General features: G+C 38.8%; 1 protein-coding gene across 6 annotated transcripts in view; it reads right to left on the bottom strand.

Moving 5' to 3' along the window:
* GHR (growth hormone receptor) overlaps positions 1-18973 on the bottom strand; it is a 141654-nt gene that overhangs the window by 89980 nt on the left and 32701 nt on the right. For all 6 annotated transcript variants that reach the window (XM_068665882.1, XM_068665880.1, XM_068665884.1 and 3 more), the window contains one exon: positions 1928-2012. The gene's annotated coding sequence lies outside the window, so the exon portion shown is untranslated. The remainder of the gene's footprint in view (positions 1-1927; positions 2013-18973) is intronic.

Below are 18973 nucleotides of genomic sequence, written 5' to 3'. Positions count from 1 at the left end.
TCAATTTCACCAAGAGTTGAGAAGTAAACTTGCCTCCAGATAATTGAGCTGGTACTGTCAAATCCGTATTACAAAGTAAATATATAAAGATTTGGCTCTTATTTGATCTACATGAGAACAGCTATCACATTTCAATTCTTAATCTAAAACTAACTTGGCATAGATAGTATAAATTACAGGTATGCAATTTTCAAGATATCTGGCCAGCATAATCTCCCCTCCCTTATCCTTGGAGTAAGCTAGTTCCCGTTCCCTGTGCCAAAATGTTTTCTGTCTAGTTAGACTAGACTAGTTAGTGGAAAATACCAAGTGAGAAAGCGCCACAGAAATGATTTTTACCACCCAAGGATCCACTATAAATTTCCAAGCGCACGGTCACACTTAAATGCAAATGGTTTGAACCCTCCCTTGGTAACGTGGTGTTAATATTGGATCAAATGTGATACACGCTGTGTGAGTAACAGCGTTTCCTGAGGATCAGTGTGCTTTGGTCCTTCCTGAAAGTTAAGGCTTATTAGCCTCCATTTACAAATAGGAAACAGAAACACAACGAGGTTAAACAAGGTGGCAGAACCACAGAGTGAGCCAGTGGTGGTGCTCAGAAGTGAGTCCAGAGACTGTGTCCAAGCTGGGCACTCCAAGAGCGAGACACACTCCTTGTACTGCTGCTTGTAGGGGAACAAAGACCAGGCAGCTTAGCTAGGGAACAACCAGCTTGCTCAGCACAAAAAGCCAGAAAAAGAGCAGAGAACAGCTTTCTGTATGGTTGTATTGCCATGCTTCAGCTTTAAAATGAGAGAAGTCATTCATAAATGACTTTCAAGGGTGCTCATCTTAATAGGAGAAGGCACAGTAACCACCACAAGGAAGGTTTGGTTTGCGGAGGTTCCTTATGATGGTAAATTATGCCCATGTTACATTTTTACAAACAACTTCTCACTATTCTGACCTTTTTACTTTTTTAGTATAACCTTAGAAAAGTCTCTTAAGCACAGATTCATGGTACAATGAAGGCATCTAGAGTTCAACCATCTAATTTTAGAAACATTAAAAATATGGACATAGTGTGGCAAGTTCTACCTAGTGTATCACAGCCAAAGAATTTCTATTCTTTTTAGTAACATTACATTTGTGTACACTTACACAGGAATAACCAATTAAGCCTTATAAAACTGTTATTGCACACAGATAGCAGCAGTAAAGCAGTATGTAATCATTTAACTCTAGATAACAGCTTTCCAATTCCACAGCCTAAGCAATCATGAGCCTGGAACCTGTACCCACAGTGTATTTTTATGACGTTTGATTCAGATTTACCCCTACTGTAATTTGATCAAATTGCCAGACATGCACTCCAGATATGAACAAGAATAACTACTTGAATTCATTCTGGATCCCATTTAAGAGTCATTTAAACTAAGACTTTCTATCTACTATATTCCAATATGCATTTCCAAGCTCACTCTCCCTGGAAAAACACAGAATGTTATCCCATTAGTTTTAATATTCTGCATTCAAAAAACTAAGCAACTAATATTTTAGTTAACTTCATGAATGAAAAGTGTTTCATGAAAACACAGTAAAATAATTTTTCTCTGACATGGAAAAATGGCTTTGAAGTGCTTCTATCAGTTACTAAGCCCTTTGTCTCAAATGCTGGCCACTGGAGTTCAGCAAAAAATGAAGCCATCAACTTACAGCTGGATGGAATTTGATAGCCTTAATTCAAATATTTCTGTTTTGGGGTAATGGGGGGTTTGGGGGGAATCTCATTCAGAATTCTTATAGCATTATCATCCTCTGTAGGAATGAAATAAAGAAATTGTGAGGATTGCCTGCAGAGCACTACAGGGCTCTATTGATCACTCTGCTTACCCAACATTCACCATGAAGTCTCCTGCAGTTAAGATAAAAGTTAGCACACTACCTCAAATGTCAGCAGGGGATGGATGATGCTTCACGCCTCCCTCAGCTCAGCTGCGAAGTGCGACCTTCTCCAGCCATCCCAGCACCTATGCAAAATCAGGGGAAACAGAGAAACCATGAGCTCTGGAACGATGAAGGTCACAGTGGTGGGGAGATGACATAACATAATTTTAAGTATAGTTGCCTTGGCACTGTCCTTCTTTATGGAAGGCGGTCTTGGGAAAGGCCACCAGCTGGGCAGCCTCCACAATGGCACTGCAAGGTGCACCTGGGCTTCTCACTCAAACAGCGACGGCTGCCTGAAACCCCCTTTGTCACTGGGGGCTTGCCAAGCAGCAGCACCCTATGCTAACCTTGACATTAAAGCAGATGAACACAGATTCAAATGGCAAAAGGAAGTCAGGAAGACTGACCAAGACTCATTTTCAATGTACATTTCAGTGTAAATCAGCCAGCCTTGAAGGAAAATCAGAATTATCACAAACAGGGTTTGGATGAGTAGTATCTCACTCCTAATATATTAGTGAATAAACTACGGTGTAGAAACTCATAAACCGCTAGTTTTAAGAAAGTAACACTGCCTTTTTCATTAAAAGGACAGTGCAATGTGTAAAAGGCTGACACCTCTGTAACTATGTTAAAAAAAAAAAGCAACAATAACAAAAAACTACCAGATGAGAAAATCCTTAAACTGAATATAGAGCAAAATTAAACTAACATTTGACAATAAATGAAGGTATTTTCCTTGCAAAACAAGAATTACATGCAATACTAATTAGGCTTAAAAAATCCTTCTATATATTGTTAGCTGAAGTGAAATCTTCAGTTAGTTCCATTGATATATACCATGGAACAAAATTAGTGGAGAGGTTCATACATGGTAAGGCTTTACTTTTTACCCCATAATATACACAATCAAGTTCTTATAACCCACTTTTCAGAAACAGCCTGCTCACATTTTATGAGGTTACATTTTTATGTAATTCAGTAAGGAGTCCTAAGGTGATTTAATTGTGAATTTTCAAAAGATCTCTTAATTTCACAGAGACTAATTGACCTGTGAGCCACAATTGTGTTTTTCAAAAATAAAGGGACAGCTTAGACTGAAACAAAGCTGTAAAGTCTAAGGCAGCTGTTGACTGAAATGAGCTAACAAGGACTACTGACAAATTCCTCTTTCCAAACACTTGGTAGGATATTAGCAAGTGGAAATGATCTCCATGTGACAAAGTCAGAATCCTACTACAAAAGCAAAGGGGAAATTATTCCAGTAGTCTTTCCAAAATATTTTGAAATCCTGCTCAACAGTAGAAAAGATCTCAGCTACTTTATGGGCAACACGAGGGAAATGTCCTAATTTCTGATTACCTAATTGTACTCAGAACATTTTGTTTCACTCTTGGTAGCAAGTGCTGATAGCACAGACTCCATGCAGCGACACTGTTTATCTGCAACGCTGTAGTTGAGAACAAGCCACACAAGCACGAAGCCAGTTATCTCTGCACTTGGCTCTGACGCTACATTACGTGTGAAAAAGAGGCAGTGCCACACACAAGGTAACGAGCTGGACGTTGAAATGGCAAGCAGCCACATTTGCAATGATTCTTGGAAACATGTCAACTTCAGCAAAAGGAGAACATAGATTCACAGGAATAAACTGTATAGGTGAGGCTTTTTTTTTTTTTTCAGAGATAAGTTCTTTTCAGAAACAAACTTGTTTACTCTAACCTCTGTGGCAAATGAAAGGATTACAACACTGAGTTATAAGATAGAGCCCGTCCAAGACTTCTTTGCTTCCAAACTAAGATCAGATGCAACTCTTAATTGGGATGTCAGGATCTGTGTCCATTTCACCTCCTCAGTACCTCCCCCACACACATAATAAAAAGTAAAAAACTGAAGAGGATGAGATGGACCCAAACATGTCAAAAGTTCTACAAAACAGTATTCAAATGATGACCTAGTGCTGGGAAAAAGTCCCATCTTTGCAAAACTATTCATGGTGTTTTCAGATAGTATCTGAAAGGCAGATCTCAAGGCAGGCAGGACGAGGTGCTGCACTGGGTATGCAGGCAGGAACCTCTTCCCCAGGGAGAGAACCATGGAATCACAGAATATCCCAACTTGGAAGGGACACACAAGGATCATCGAATCCAACTCCTGGCACCACACAGGTCTACCCAAAAAATTCAGACCATGTGACTAAGTGCACAGTCCAAATGCTTCTTAAACTCTGACAGGCATGATGCAGTGACTGTGTCCCTGGAGAGCCTATTCCAGTGTGCAACCACCCTCTCAGTGAAGAACCTCTTCCTGATGTCCAGCCTGAACCTCCCCTGTTGCAGCTTGACACCATTCCCTTGGGTCCTATCACTGGCAACTAAAGAGAATAGGTCGTCCCCTCCACTCCCCGTTGTGAGGAAGCTGTAGGCTGCAATGAGGTCTCCCCTCAGCCTCCTCTTTTCCAGGCTGAACAGGCCCATTGACCTCAGCTGCTCCTCATACGTCTTCCCCTTTAGGCCCTTCAGCATCTTAGCAGCACTTCACCGGACACTCTCCAGTAGTTTCATGTCCTTTTTGTACTGTGGTGCCCAGAACTGAATACCGAACTGCACAGAGAGAGAGAGAGCTAGACGGAATTAAGTTAGTGCTTGAAGAGAATGCCTGGGAAGTGTATGAGATCTCCCAGGAGATCTCAGCCACTTTCTGGAAGGAAGGTAGACATTTTACTGTGTATACAGCTCAATGTTTACCTTGTAACTCAAGTGAGTTGCTCCAATGCAAAGCTGCTGAGATGGCATTAACTCTACATTGTGACTTGGAAGTCATTGGACAGAAGGGAAATGCTGCAGCAGGGCAGGCTCAAACTTTCCCATTAGTCGTTGACTTGATCAAGGCTGTTTCATCTTCAGAAACCGAATGGCTAAGGTACATATAGTAACATACAAGCATGTAATTTTATGTTCACTGCAACTGCCTTACTCCACTGTGCGTGATCTCCCAACAAAGGAAATGGAAGGGACAGTGGCCTGGGACTAGACAAATACCAAGCACTGTCACTTCATTTCTATATGCACCACAAGGTGACATACCTGCTTTTTACAGATACGGGCATATATACATGCTTATACAATCGTGCTGACAATATGTTACAGTATTCATTTAAATTAAACATCCTAAGGCTATACCTCAGGTGGACACTTGACACATCCACCAAAATTAAGTCTAAAAAGTAAGACAAATGATCTAGTGACTCTGGGCTGAAAATGCACACGGTTACTGTGGCTGTAGCCCAGCATTAACTTGTGGTCACTTGAATTCTCCAGAGCGCTTGACAAATATTTTCAGAGTGACTAAGGTACAGCACACTTACATACATATGCACATAAAACCTTGAAAAAGCAAAACCAGCTTATTGCTCAGATTCAGAGAAGGCATGTGTATACCCCTCCTCTTTAGTTAGAAAAACTACATCTGAATCCTTGTAATGAGCCACAAATATATATGTGTGTATGGGACCTAAAGGGATGCACATATGAACATCGAGGAACATGATCAATGTCACTGTAAGGACATTTTTTTTGTGAGCCACCTGTAGCAAATATTCTGTTCAAAGAAACTTTCATGCACTATTAAGTCATTCTGTCCTTCTTAATTTCAAACTTCTTACTGCTTCAAATTATTTCTTTAATACATTAAGGTTTCACACCCCCAGCTCTACAACCTTTTTACCACTGTGAACCCAAATCCCTAAATTCTCTCATCAACTTTTTCTCTGCGTGGGGATTCCCTAAATTCTTTCAAAGAAACACTAACAAAATACATCACAATCTTCCACCATCTTTCCCCTATAACCATCTGTACAGACAGCCAGTGGTTTGTTTGTTTTTTTTTTAAACCTTCTTTCCTCCTTTAACCCTTCCACTTGTCCCGTCAGCATTCCCTTTATGAGGGATCACATTCTTGTTCCAAACAGAGCCTTTATTCCCTGCTCCCTTCAACCCCTTAGGGCTCTAGGAATAAATCTTGTCCTTCATATTTTACATACTTCACTGAACCACATTTCTGTTCTTACAGATTTGGCAGCCTTTGTCTCTTTGACATAACAATAACCGGAACATCTTCTTAGCAGCACTAAGCTAAGTAACAATTGATATTTGTTTTGGCACTCACAGTAGGGATGAAAGGCGAATATATATTTTATACTGCATTACACTTACACAAGTAAAGCTTGTGCACAGGAGAGCTCAGGAGTTTAGCACTGCAGCCCAGGGACAAGTAATAGGAATTAGTACACCTCTTTGGGATGTAAAAGAAGCCATCAGGGTTGTAAAGTATGTAAACAGACAAGAGGTCTAAACTTCTTAAGTAGGTATTAAAATTTCACTTGACACACAAGATAGATGTTGTGCTGCCTTATGAAAGCAGAATTCAGGCTGTATTCCACGAGTGAAGCATGTCATATTCCCAGCGACAGTTAATTATGAAGTTGAACTTGAGGAATTTTATGAAGAACTGTTCAGTCAATGTTTATGCAAAGTATTTTGAGATCCGGGCAGCTTGAAATACAGAACTCTACTAGATGAAACTGTTGCTGATGTATCAGTAACTTAAAAGGGAAACTTCCATGATAAATTAACCGGGACATACCAAGTACAAGCTGAGAAGAAAGCTGTATTATGGTAGCCAGTTCTCATGTCCACACTTAAGACACTAACAAACTTAAACAGATACCGAGGAATCAAGAACACATATATAGAAAAAAATATTTTACAAGGCTGAAATGAAGTGAAAACTGGAATTTACCACAAACTGAATTTAAAAAAAAAAATCTCCATTACTGCAGCTTACTTTTCAAGCCTGAATATCACAGAATCACAGAATGATTTGGGTTGGAAGGGATCTTAAGGCTCATCTAGTTCCAAACCCCCTGCCAAGGGCAGGGACACCAGCCCAGATTGCCCACAGCCCCATCCAGCCTGGCCTTGAACACCTCCAGGGATGGGGATTCTCAGCTTCTCTGGGCAATCTGTGTCAGTGCCTCACCATCCTCTGAGTAAAGAATTTCTTCCTTATATCTAATTGGAATCTCCCCTCTTTTAGTTTAAAGCCATTACTCTATGTTCTATTACTCCACTCCCTGACAAAGAGTCCCTCCCCAGCAGGATCCCTTCAGGTACTGTAAGGCCACTGTAAGGTCTGCCCAGCACCTTCTCTTCTCCAGGCTGAATGACCCCTCAGTTGGCTGAGCCAATTCTCTCAGCCTGTCTCCATAGGAGAGGTGCTGCAGCCCTCTGATCATCCTCACGGCCCTCCTCTGGACTCTAATAGATCCATGTACTTCTTACGCTGGGGGCCCCAAAACTGGGTGCAGCACCCCAGGTGAGGTCTCATGAGAGCAGAGCAGAGGGGGACAATCCCCTCCCTTGACCTGCTGGCCACACTGCTTTTGATGTATCCCAGGATTTGGTTGGATTTGAACAAATTACTTTAAAACAAATTTAGAAAGAATGACTGTAGGTATAACAGACCTACAGAAGATAGCATTGGAAAAGACTGCCAGACATCAGCTAGTCTATTCCCATTCTTCACAGTCAGATCAATTAATTCTTTCTTTACCCTCAAGTCTGTCTACTAGATTTTTCAAAAGACTGACAAAGGCATGCATTTTTCAAAGGACTTGCAAAGATTTTGCAACGTCCCCAAGGAATCCATGCTAGTGCATGAGTATCCATGCTACTAGGAAGGGCACTTCAAGTCTTTAAGTATTTCAGTCCCTCTACTTTTTTTTACTTGTCATCATAGTTCTTTGCCTACCTGAGGACCATTACACTTCTCTCCTCTCCCTCCCTGGATAAAACAAAACCATTTCTTTCAAACAAGTTTTCTGGACTGCTGGTTGTTCCTAGAGCTTTCCTCTAGACTCTCTCCAGCTAACCAAAGTCTGAAATAGCAGCCTATCTGATATTTTACCAAAGACAAACTGAAAGGATTACCTCATGTAGTTCTCTTTTAGCTTTATACATCTTATTATATCTATGTTTTTATAACAGAATGGCACTGTTGACTCATGATCAGCCAGCTCCAGATAATTTTTTGCAAAACTGGAAAGCTTGTCTTCTGAATAATATGATTCCCTGTCCTCTGATCATCTCCCACTCCTTTTTGATTAAACATTTCTAAATATGCAAATAGAATATAAAAAGATATAGGAAAACAAAGCTGTTAATTTTAACTGAAGACTAAAACTAATGCAAGGATAAAAAGAAGTGGTTTATGGACTGTAAAACTGTAAGGGACTGTAGGATTGTAAGAAGGTACAAGAAAACATTTTTCCAAAAGGAAATATAAAATATTAAGAAAATCACCTATTAAATGCATGATGCCAAAGTCTTCAGTGATCTATGAAAAAACATAGCATATGGGAACATTTGGCAAACTGTTAATACAGAAACAAACAAAATTTACAGGATCAAAAATGCTCATGACTAATCAGCAAAGGTGGTGAACAGTTTAGTGCTTAAAACTACAGGACTTAAAATGGAGAAATACGAATTTTATTTTAAGCTTATTGGTGTCTCAGTATGTAACTTGGGCAAAGTTAAAACCTCTGTGGCTCTCATTTCCTTTCTACTTTTGGAAGTTGGGTAATCCACACTTTAGGAGAGTGTTCTTGAGGATAAAGGAAGGAGATGAGGTAAATTTGTTGACACAACCTAAACTGAATTTAATTCAACTTACATTTGAATTTAATTTGGTCATGAAGTGTTGCAGCTGCTATTCTAAGTACTATTATATATCTTCATTTACAAATGACTGGCTTTATGAGTTCCTCAGATGGCTGTAATTCAAATGAAGTGTTACCCATGAACTAAGATGGTGGCCATTTTGTTTCAACCTTCTCTCAACAAAAAATTCAAAGAGTCCACATTGTTATTTCAAAACAGCTATTTCATTTTCTGCCTCAGAGCCCCGCTGACTGCCCGGTTTCTGCTCCATTGCTTTTTCTTCCAGAAAAACTAACATTTATCATTGTATAGGTTCACTTTCAGCTCAGCAGGGATCAGGTTTCCTCAATACAAGAAGAAAACAACTGTTGATGAGCACTCAAAATTATGAAGCAAGAGACTGAACTTCTCATCTCTCCATAATTTTCTTAACACATGAATTTCCAAGCTTTGGAGTCCTGAACTGTACTTCTTCAGCCCTTTTGTAAAGTCAAGAAATCAGGACTTTGCTGGGCTGTGCAAAGTAATGCCTAGAACCAATGGAGTTATATGCAATTCCAAGTGTGCAGCTCCAAGGTCAACATCACTGGTGCCAACAACAGAAAGTAAGTGAATAGATAAAGCATTAAAGAAAGGATTTGCAGAAGTCAGTTGCTATGCAGAAAGAAGCTGAAGTCAGCCAGGAGTGAAAAGTGCAGCTGGGAGGTACCTATGCATGTAGGGCTGAAGCCCTAAAACTGGCCCTTTTATCCACTCTACACCCTCAGCCATGGGCTCTTCCTTTAGATAGGATCCTAAAGTCCTCAGCTGTTCCTGCAATGTGCTGAGGTACCTGTGGCTTCAAATAGTGCTAGAATAATTGTAATAATCACTCTAAAAATAAACATTTTACTAATATCAGGCACTTTTGTTCATCAACAATCACTACTTTCATAAAAATAAGCAAAAAAAAGGCATGGTGTCTAACTGGATTTACATTTTAGTTGTGGTTTTTACTATTACCTTCCATTTCCTGGATGATTTATTTGCAAGCTATACGTACTTTGTTTCTTTTCATACTCTAAATGTACTTTTCGTCTGCCTTCCTCCATAATTTCAGATAACAAAGAGGCCTCATATTAAAGAACTGTCTGTTTAGCAAAGCCGTGGGAGCTCTATGCAAGTCCAAACAACTCTTACCAGTGTTTTTCCAAACACTATAGATTACTCGAGAAGAAACATTTCTCATTGATTTTATGCTCCTTTTGTTCACACTTCCAAATATTTCTAAGAGCTGAATATAGAGGACGACCCAATAAGAAAAATCGTACTACATCAGCAAACACACCCTCTTCTAAAGTTCCCAGCTGAAGGCACTCAGCATTTTATTTCAGAGTCAAATATTTCATTTGGGAAGATCTCAAATTCAGCCCGTACTCTCAATTAAGATTATACACAGAATTACGGGCTTGTAATATTCACAGTGACAGAGAACCAGAAGAGATTTCTGGTGTCACAAACTTTGGCCCCTATACAGCAATGATACTGTACATATTTCTTCAGCTCTACTTTAAAAGCAGTCCTCATTTGTTTTTTTGTTAATCTTAAATCAATAACAGAAGGACACACCTCTAGAATACCTCCTTACAAATCAACCACTGTGAAGCATCTGGGGAATCTGAGTCCATACCTATTCATCCATCTTCTGTGATACTGCACAGGTTTGTATACGTGTATATATTTAAATTATATGATTTTTGCATATGATAGGTTTACATCACACATCATTTTTTGTCATGAGTTCTTGTCTCAGATTTTACTTACTCTTAAATATTCACTGTAAGTCCTACACCTAATTTTAATATAAATTCTTCATTATTCAGTTTTAATAGATGACCTAAGGCACAGGAATGTCATCTAATAAACCAAAGCAGCACACCACATTAGTGACCAAACTGCAGCAGATCACAGAAATTACCTTACTCTAAGCAGTGAATTTTGATGGCTTTATGATACTCCACCATTTTCTGTCTCTAAAAACGTGGGTAGTTTTAGTTAAAATCACAAAGCAAACCTTCAGCTGAGACAGTCTAGCTCACTTGTGTGGACTCACTGTGGATTCACCAGATGCCTCAGTAAAAGCTCAGTAAATGCCTCTTTAGTTTTGGTCTTTTTGGTACATCTCAGCAGAGATGCAAACAATGTGCTCCCTATCTGACGCAAAGCAAAGTCCAACTATAAGAGCATCCCTATCTCAAATTAAGGTTTCTTTACGTGTGGCTAACTAGGGAACAGAAAGTATCTGCAGCGGGATGTTTTGGGTGTTTCTCTGTGTGTCACAACACCGGAGACTGGTGTGGAGAATTCCTTCAAAGAGTGTTTTCTCTGAGGCACCAAGTGAGAACTTGAATCTTGTGCAATTCACATATTCAGCCAATTATTTCTCCACTGATTTAGGCTTGTTTTCTCTTCTAAAAATATTAAATCAACAATCTTAAATCAGACTCAGGAATTCAAAGAGGCCTATTTTCAGGGCTTGGCAGGCGCACCATTGATGGCAGTATTCAGACAGCTTCCAGCCTGTAGCCAGTATGAGACTATATTAGGAATACAAATGTACTTATGTATTTACATATACACGCTTTTGTAACATAGTTACATTTCAGTGGTTCTCTCAGATTTGGTTATACACTACATGACAAAAATACCGAGTAATGGCAAAATTCCCTTAGCACTTTCAATGAAAAGAAATGAAGAGTGCTTCTTCCTCCCATTTCAGTGTGCAGATATCAAAAGGGATCCCTGAAGACACCACTGTGTGCCAAATCAGATAATCCTTAATAACTTCCTCGTGAAACACTTACAACTTGTTGGTAAATGACGTCATTAAAAAGTGAATGTGACTTGCAATTTTCTTGCATTTCTTAGGTATGTTTACCAGTGTGTTTGTAAATTTAATTACCCCTGCATAAAGAACTCAAAGTTATCAATGCCTTGAAACTTTTTAAAACAGGAGAAAAACTAAAGCGAAGAGATTTGATTTTTTTAATTATTATTATTTTTCTTTAACCTCAGATCATTTCAGAAATTTTCATCATAATGGAATAATTGAGGCTGACAGTAGCTGAGTGGGAGACGTTACAGAGAATGCTCCTGGGCATAATAATTACTGTCTCCCCACAGAAAGCATGTGCATTTATACAGATGCAATTTATGATTCATTGTTCTTTCATTTAATGGTAACTTTAATGCAGAGTTCATTTATACTTTATCCATTTTTCTAAGCCATTCTTCTGAATCGTCCTTTTTAATTATCAAATCATTAATTTAATGAAGCTCTAATTTATCTTGTCAGTGTTTAAGAAGCTCAACTAAGGGATCAAGGGTTTCATTTTGTTATACTGTAAGTTTCTGAAAAGATTACTGACAAGTAGTTATTTCTAAGCAGTTCTATACTGAGAGCATAAAGAAAAACAAAGTCAGTTTTCCAGAAACAAAACCACAACACAACTTTCATAAATAAAATACCAAACTTGAAATGATCTTTACAGAAAAAAAAGCACCATATTGAAAAGAAACATTGCTTAAAAAAAAAAAAATCAAACAAATTCAGTTGAACTTGTTCTCTGTAACTCTGATGGACATTACTTTGCTTTCACAAAAAGAATGTATCAGAACAGTGGACAGCAGTTAGACTGCCAGAGCAGCACAAATTATACATTAGGTATCATCTTCAGACTGAAAAATACAATGTATTTTTTTATAAATATATATTTATAAATATAATTTTGTAATACAAAGTATCTTTTTAGTATTTGTTCACAAATCTGTAAAAAATAAAATAAAATTGTGCAGATAAGATTTATGCAAAGTGCATTATGCTTTGTTTTCTTCTAAAACCAGGTAACAGTTAGTCCTTAGATGATTTGCCAATGTTGGATTGTTTTGATGACTTTATGACCCGTAACTTTTGGGCTTCTCTAAGTGGTCCATGATTTGGCCCTTTTATGAAATATTTCTTACTTTGGTAGCTGATTACTCAGAGACCTAAAAAAGAAAGAAACTGTTCCCAGTGACTCAGGTTGCAATAGAGATGTGAGAAATAGAGTGCTTCTCACCGCGTAAGTGCTTTTCTCCAAACACCTCATGCATTTTGTATGAAAATTATCACATAGAGTCAGACTCAAAGACCAAAGCAAGCTATAGTTACTGTGTCATGAATCTATTGTACTTCTCCTGCACAAGCTTTTCCTGCTACTAGCAATCCATTTCTGTAGCCATGGCTTAAAAGAGGACCGCTGGGAGAAATCAGAAGAGTTTCACCCCAACAAAGAACTGAATTCCTTTTGATAATTTACATAGGCAAGCAGTTTTCAAGTACCCGTCTAAAAGCCCATCATCTTTTTACTGAATCAGATGCAGATACCCTACTTCGATATGTCCTAGCTGCCACAATGATTATCTGATACGTCAGGTATAGCTGAATGTCATGCCCTTCAGCCCTATCTTCAAGAGGAGTTCACACTGCTGATGAATGGCTCTTGATCATCTTTCAGCTGCTGGATAAATATGACTTTTGCGGGTTGGGACCTATCATATTTCCAAGAAATACACCTGTCGCTAAGAAAGCGGTGCATTAAAAAAGACATACTTGGCTGAGCACAGATACATACTGAATTGTGACAGTGAAAGAATGAGCTCACTATGCTTCAGAAAAAAATGAAAGTGGAGGTCTAAAACAGCTCAGGAAGAGGCTGAAATGAAACAAGAAATGAGAAATAGGAGATTAATAAAGCATTAGTCACTATGTACATCCAGTTCAAAGAGACGAAAACAACTGTGCAGTCAGGGCAAGAGGGAAGACAAGAAAAGCCTGGTAGGGTAGAAACAATGATGAGAAGGTTGTATCTCAGTTACCCACATCTCATTCACCACAAGCCAGGAGACAGTCTGAGGCAAAATTTCAAACTAACAAAGAAAGGCCCAAAGCAGAACAGAAAAGCTCCCAGGACAGCACATCCTATGCCGACCAACAACCTGCCTCCGCACCCACCCACAGGTTGGCTCTGCTGATAAAAGCAATGACTAACGGGTGGCATCATTCAGATAGAATGGGTAGCATTGCTTTGCCAAAAAGCATGGAAACCTCCTTTGCCAGACCAGCCTGTAAGAGGCCCAGCTGCTTTTCCAGGTATCCAAAATGTGCTTAGGGAACATTAGGCAGATAACACTGAGATTACATCGAGAGAACTGAATTAACTTCATTTTCACTTTTATGTCCAAACATTCAAGCTATTCCAAGGCATGAATCCAGGAAAAGAGGTAATTACAGGCCAAATCAATCTTCTGTTAACCCAGAGATCTCCAAGGAGCATGCATAACAGATATTAGGCAGTTGCCTATCAAGTTCTCAGTAACAGCAACTGCCTGGACACAGTCACAAGGTCCCCAGACAGAGGGATTCTTGTGTGACTTTTCCCCTTTGCTTACTTTTATTTTTTAGTAAGGAAGAAAGGGGTGAATTAATGCTGAAACAATCTGAAGATTGCTCCCCAGTGAGCATCAATTTTGTTTTTTTTGCCTACTCTAACTCCTCTGGCTTTCTCCTCTTGCACTCTGTCCTACTGTTCCTCTCTTCCTCTCCTTCAAGCTTTCCTCTAACTTTTCACTATATCCCACCTCTCCCATGTTAGAATTGTATTCAGTATTTCTCATCTTTAAAAAAACAAACAAACACAAAACAAACAACAACAACACAACAACCCTCTGCCTCCTTAAACTAGAAGCATTATGTGTCTTTCCACCCTTTTTTTGTCTCAAACTAAAACACAGTTCTTTCAGTCACTGTCTGGAGGACTCATCTTCCACTCTGGGTTTCAAACTCCACTTTGAGTTTCAAACTCTCAAGTCCACATTCTTTTACACAGCATCCCAAGATCTGTTTTTGAACAAAAGTCAGAATCTGATCCCACCATCAGTCTCCTTCATTTATTCTTCTGACCATACTACTGATATCTAATCCTGCCTCACTTGATGGCTTCTATAGAGCTTCTCATTCCTCCATTCACCATGCTCTCTCCTTCCCCTGTATCTTCAGGAAACCTCAAACCAAAACAACAACTTAAATGACACATAAAATCCTCTGAGAATACTCCTTCTACCTTTTGCTCCAAGTCCATTTCTCTTGTCCCAGTGAAAAACACAGTCTGGGATAACTTGTAAACAGCTGTAAATTCAAACTGAATTTCACAGAAATGAGATGCAAAATTTTCAAAAGCTTTTCTTTCCTTAAGTTAGTACCCAATTCAGTGTTACACAAGAAAATGTTTTGCTGAAACAGCGTTTTATCTTTAAAATCTCACCTGAATCTAAATTTAAAAGGTAGAAGGTTCAAAAAGTTAGGTGAGACAACTTGTAAAGATCAAAGAAAATATTAATCAAACCTTTTTTTCAAACCTTTTTTTTTTTTCTTTTGTATTTCTTTCATGCAATTCAGCCATTTTGTTCATGCAATTCTATTTTAAAATTCTCACTAGATTGATAAGTAAATTACTGGAACAGTTCTTGAAGTTATTCAAAGCAAAATGCCTTCAGATATAAGAGCTCATAATCCACTGATCATTTTAGCAAAAGATTTCATAAAAATGAAGCAAATAAGTGTTGTTGTTTTTTTTTTATTACCATGCCAACACAAAAGAACACCAAGGCAAATTTGGTTGGCATCGTATCACAGGCACTATCAATTTGAATAGTCTCTATCTGAAATCAAGAATACTATATTGAAAGTATCACGTTACTTTTATTTGATGCCAAAATAATAGTAAGTAAAGTCAATTGGAAGTGATTCCACCACCACTACTTATCTTTTGATTGAGCATAAATAGCTAATGCTTTTAAATATTAGCCTTGCCCACAGTAAGAACAAAATCACACTGACTTCTGATTAATTAAAATACATCAGACTCTGTTTTGCTTAGTGAACTGAGTTATAGTTTCTTTGGATGTAATTTCCAAATACACATTTATGAATAAGATCACAATTGTCTTGTTTTAGTAATAATTTACATTTACTTTAAGAATATCTGTCGTTATTTCTTGTCTGATAAAGATGGACATATTCACAGAATCACAGAATTTCTAGGTTGGAAGAGACCTCAAGATCATCGAGTCCAACCTCTAAATATTCCTATATTATGTACTCAAGTAGACAACAGTTTCTGTATAGTACTATTTTAACCTGGATTTTCTTCTTTTTTTTTTTAATTATTATTATTTTAGGAAAAAAATATGTGTGGCATGAAGTGACAGTAAAGTGTGGCAGGCAGAAACAAGAGACTAGAAACTCATGGACTTTCCACATATTTGCAACAGATGCGAATACTGGCATCTCAGAAATATCGACGCTCATACACGCATCATGGCCATATGATATGCAGTTATAGTACAACGTCACCAGAAGGATCAGGCAGAGCTAAGCGTTAGGTATGTCTCATAACTGGCAAGAGACACTAACCCAAATACCATGCCCTCAGGCCACACGAATAGTGATTTTGTCATTGCTCCTGTACGCTTCACTCATTTTCGGCAGGGGGGTTGGACCCGATGATCTTTCAAGGTCCCTTCCAATCCCTACAGTTCTGTGATTCTGTGATTTTTGGATAGGGAAAACAATATAGTAGGGCTATACGTTGAGCAAGCAACACACTCATTTACCAGCTAAATTCCTCCCTTTTCTGAGTTCACAACTCATTAATCAAGAACTAATTGTCTTTTAGTGCCGCTCTGTTAAACACCATGGGAAAAAAATGAGCCCTGAGAGGCAGTGTGAACCCCCATTGTTGCTGCAGACCAAGCCCAGAATATCCACAGCCGGACCAGGGCTCAGAGTCAAGAGCCTGCATCCCGGTCCCAGTCCCATGGGTAACATCAAATGAAGATTCTGAAGACATAAGACAAAAAGTTTGAATGTATTAAAGCTTCGGTTTTAAATTAACAATTATTTTCCCCTACGTGAGCATTTGTACTTACAAAAGGGTGGAGAATACATTAGTTGACGTATGTTGGAATTGGATTCTGTTTTTTAAAAGCAAAAAGGAGAAACTTTCCTCATACAGAAGAGAAAAGCGTATATAAAATACAACTTGTTCCTGGTGCTGACTAGCTATTTTTATGCTAAAAAATGCCAGAAGCATCACATGGCCTTTGTAACATTTTGACTATGTTTTTACTAGTAAACTGAAAAGAACCAGGGAATGGGCCCAATTCTTGGCATCTATCATCCTTACACAATGGTCAATAACCAGCAAAGCCCCAGCCACTGCCCATGCCCTGGCATGGGGCTCCACAGCTGCTGTCAATAGAGGGTGTGAATGTGGCCACCCCAGGGCAGAGGGTGCCCATAGGGACGCAAGCTGTGCCTCACCACGCCATCCTACAGCCCAAACAGCACCTCAGCTGTGTCAGCCTAGATGTCACCTCTGAGCCTTGGGGAATCTGCACTGTTAGTGCTAGAAGATGGTAAAGATTAAGGAGGCAAAAGATAGGGCTGAAACAAATCTCACATAGTAGACATCCTCCAAGCTTTAGCAGGACATGGAGTCATCATCAGTGGCAACGTGGATGTATCATCTGAGTCTGTCTGGTCAAACTGTCATCCATGTTGAGTACAATAAAGGCCCAATGGTATGAAAATGAACCTCATAGTTTGAGAAAACAGGGGGAATGGCAGCCCATTTATATCAGTCTGCCTCTTCTGCTGGCTTAACTTCAGAAGGAATGGCCAAGAAGCCTTCTGGCCCAAATCCTTTTACCAAGGTCTTCTTTACCCTTTCAGCCTGACCTTAGCCAATCTTCAAGTGTATGGGCATCTGAAGTGATTTTAAATCACAGTGACATGCACTTCTACCAGCTTTAATGAATTTTTATTTAGGATTTGCCCAACTGTTCCTATTAGTAACCTATATGAACTGTTCAGCTATCTGTTGTTACAGGCTTTTGAGAAATAGGCCTGCTAAAGAAACTGCCCATGACAGCATTTATATTTGCCAGGCAAATTTTTCACTATCTCAGAAATAACCATATTATTATTTATAATTTGCAACATAATAAATATGCACATTTCCTAGTAATTCCTATTCATCCCCCACATTTTCTGAATTGTGGTTGTTTAACATATGCACAGTCTGACGTGGAAACGTGCCAGGGCCCCCCTGTACAGCAGTTGTATAGACACTCAATTCTTTGCTATGAATCTGCAGAGCAAGAAGCACTGTGATCCTAAGGATACTACATTATTCACGCATGTTGCCTCTTCCCACTCTCATTCCCCCAGAGCACTGAGAGTAATGGTCTGTAAAGTGCCACCGCAGCCTATTAGACAGATGGCTGAGCGCTGTTCCCCTTCAGATCACTGGACAGAAAATGGGGGATTTGTAATGAAAAGCTGAAAGCTCTATTTCCCACAATCCTCTTGTATGATTTATAACAATCATGGTAATTTAATGCTGGCAACCACAGACCAGAATGCTTCACTACTATTGTTTTAGTAGCACAATCAAATTATCCATTCTGAGCTTTTACAATTAACTTGTTACATGCATATGTTATCACTTCCTAAGTAGTAACATTACCAGATGGAGAAATTCAGCAGGGAATCACAACAGGAACAATATTCTGAATATAATTCCTAATCTGAGCATCAGTGATAAGCCTTTTATCATAATACATATTTAATGCAGAAATAGACTTCAGAAACTTTTATGGCATTCTGATCTTTCTCATCCAACTCCTGGAATCAAAATGAAGGAGGGATGGTCTTTAAAAATAAACATATAAAATTCCTGAACACTAAGATAATCACATGGATGTTTAAATAATCCCTAGGGCCCTTAGAACTTTAATTAATACTCTAGGCTACAAAGACACCTATTGCCAAAACTAATACCAGCCAGCTACATGCACACTTGTTTCCCAAGTTAGGCTTGTGAATTATGGTAGGAGTCCTTTATAGGCAAGTGTGACACATCAGAGAGAACTATAAAAGGTCATTCTTTTTGTACACCTATCTTACATTCACTTTTGTGGAGAGATTTGTCACCAACATTAACAAGTTAGCTCCACATGACTAACATGCAGCTGTGAAGTATACAGAACATAATGACAAACATCACTTGACTTCTGTGCACTGTGATATTACAGCAAGAGGGATGAAAAAAGCTTTCTTTATACACAACCTTGAGATAAAAGATGAATCACACCAAGAGGGCAGCCTAGCTGTATTTACTCTTCAAATAACTTAATGGAAAAAAAACGAAAAAAAACAGCGTCCTCTGGTATTTTTA

The sequence above is a fragment of the Anas acuta genome, chromosome Z (genome assembly GCF_963932015.1).
Source record: "Anas acuta chromosome Z, bAnaAcu1.1, whole genome shotgun sequence".
Classification (NCBI taxonomy): Eukaryota; Metazoa; Chordata; class Aves; order Anseriformes; family Anatidae; genus Anas; species Anas acuta.
The sequence above is the reverse complement of the archived record's forward strand: the minus strand, read 5'-3'. Positions and strand labels throughout refer to the sequence as shown.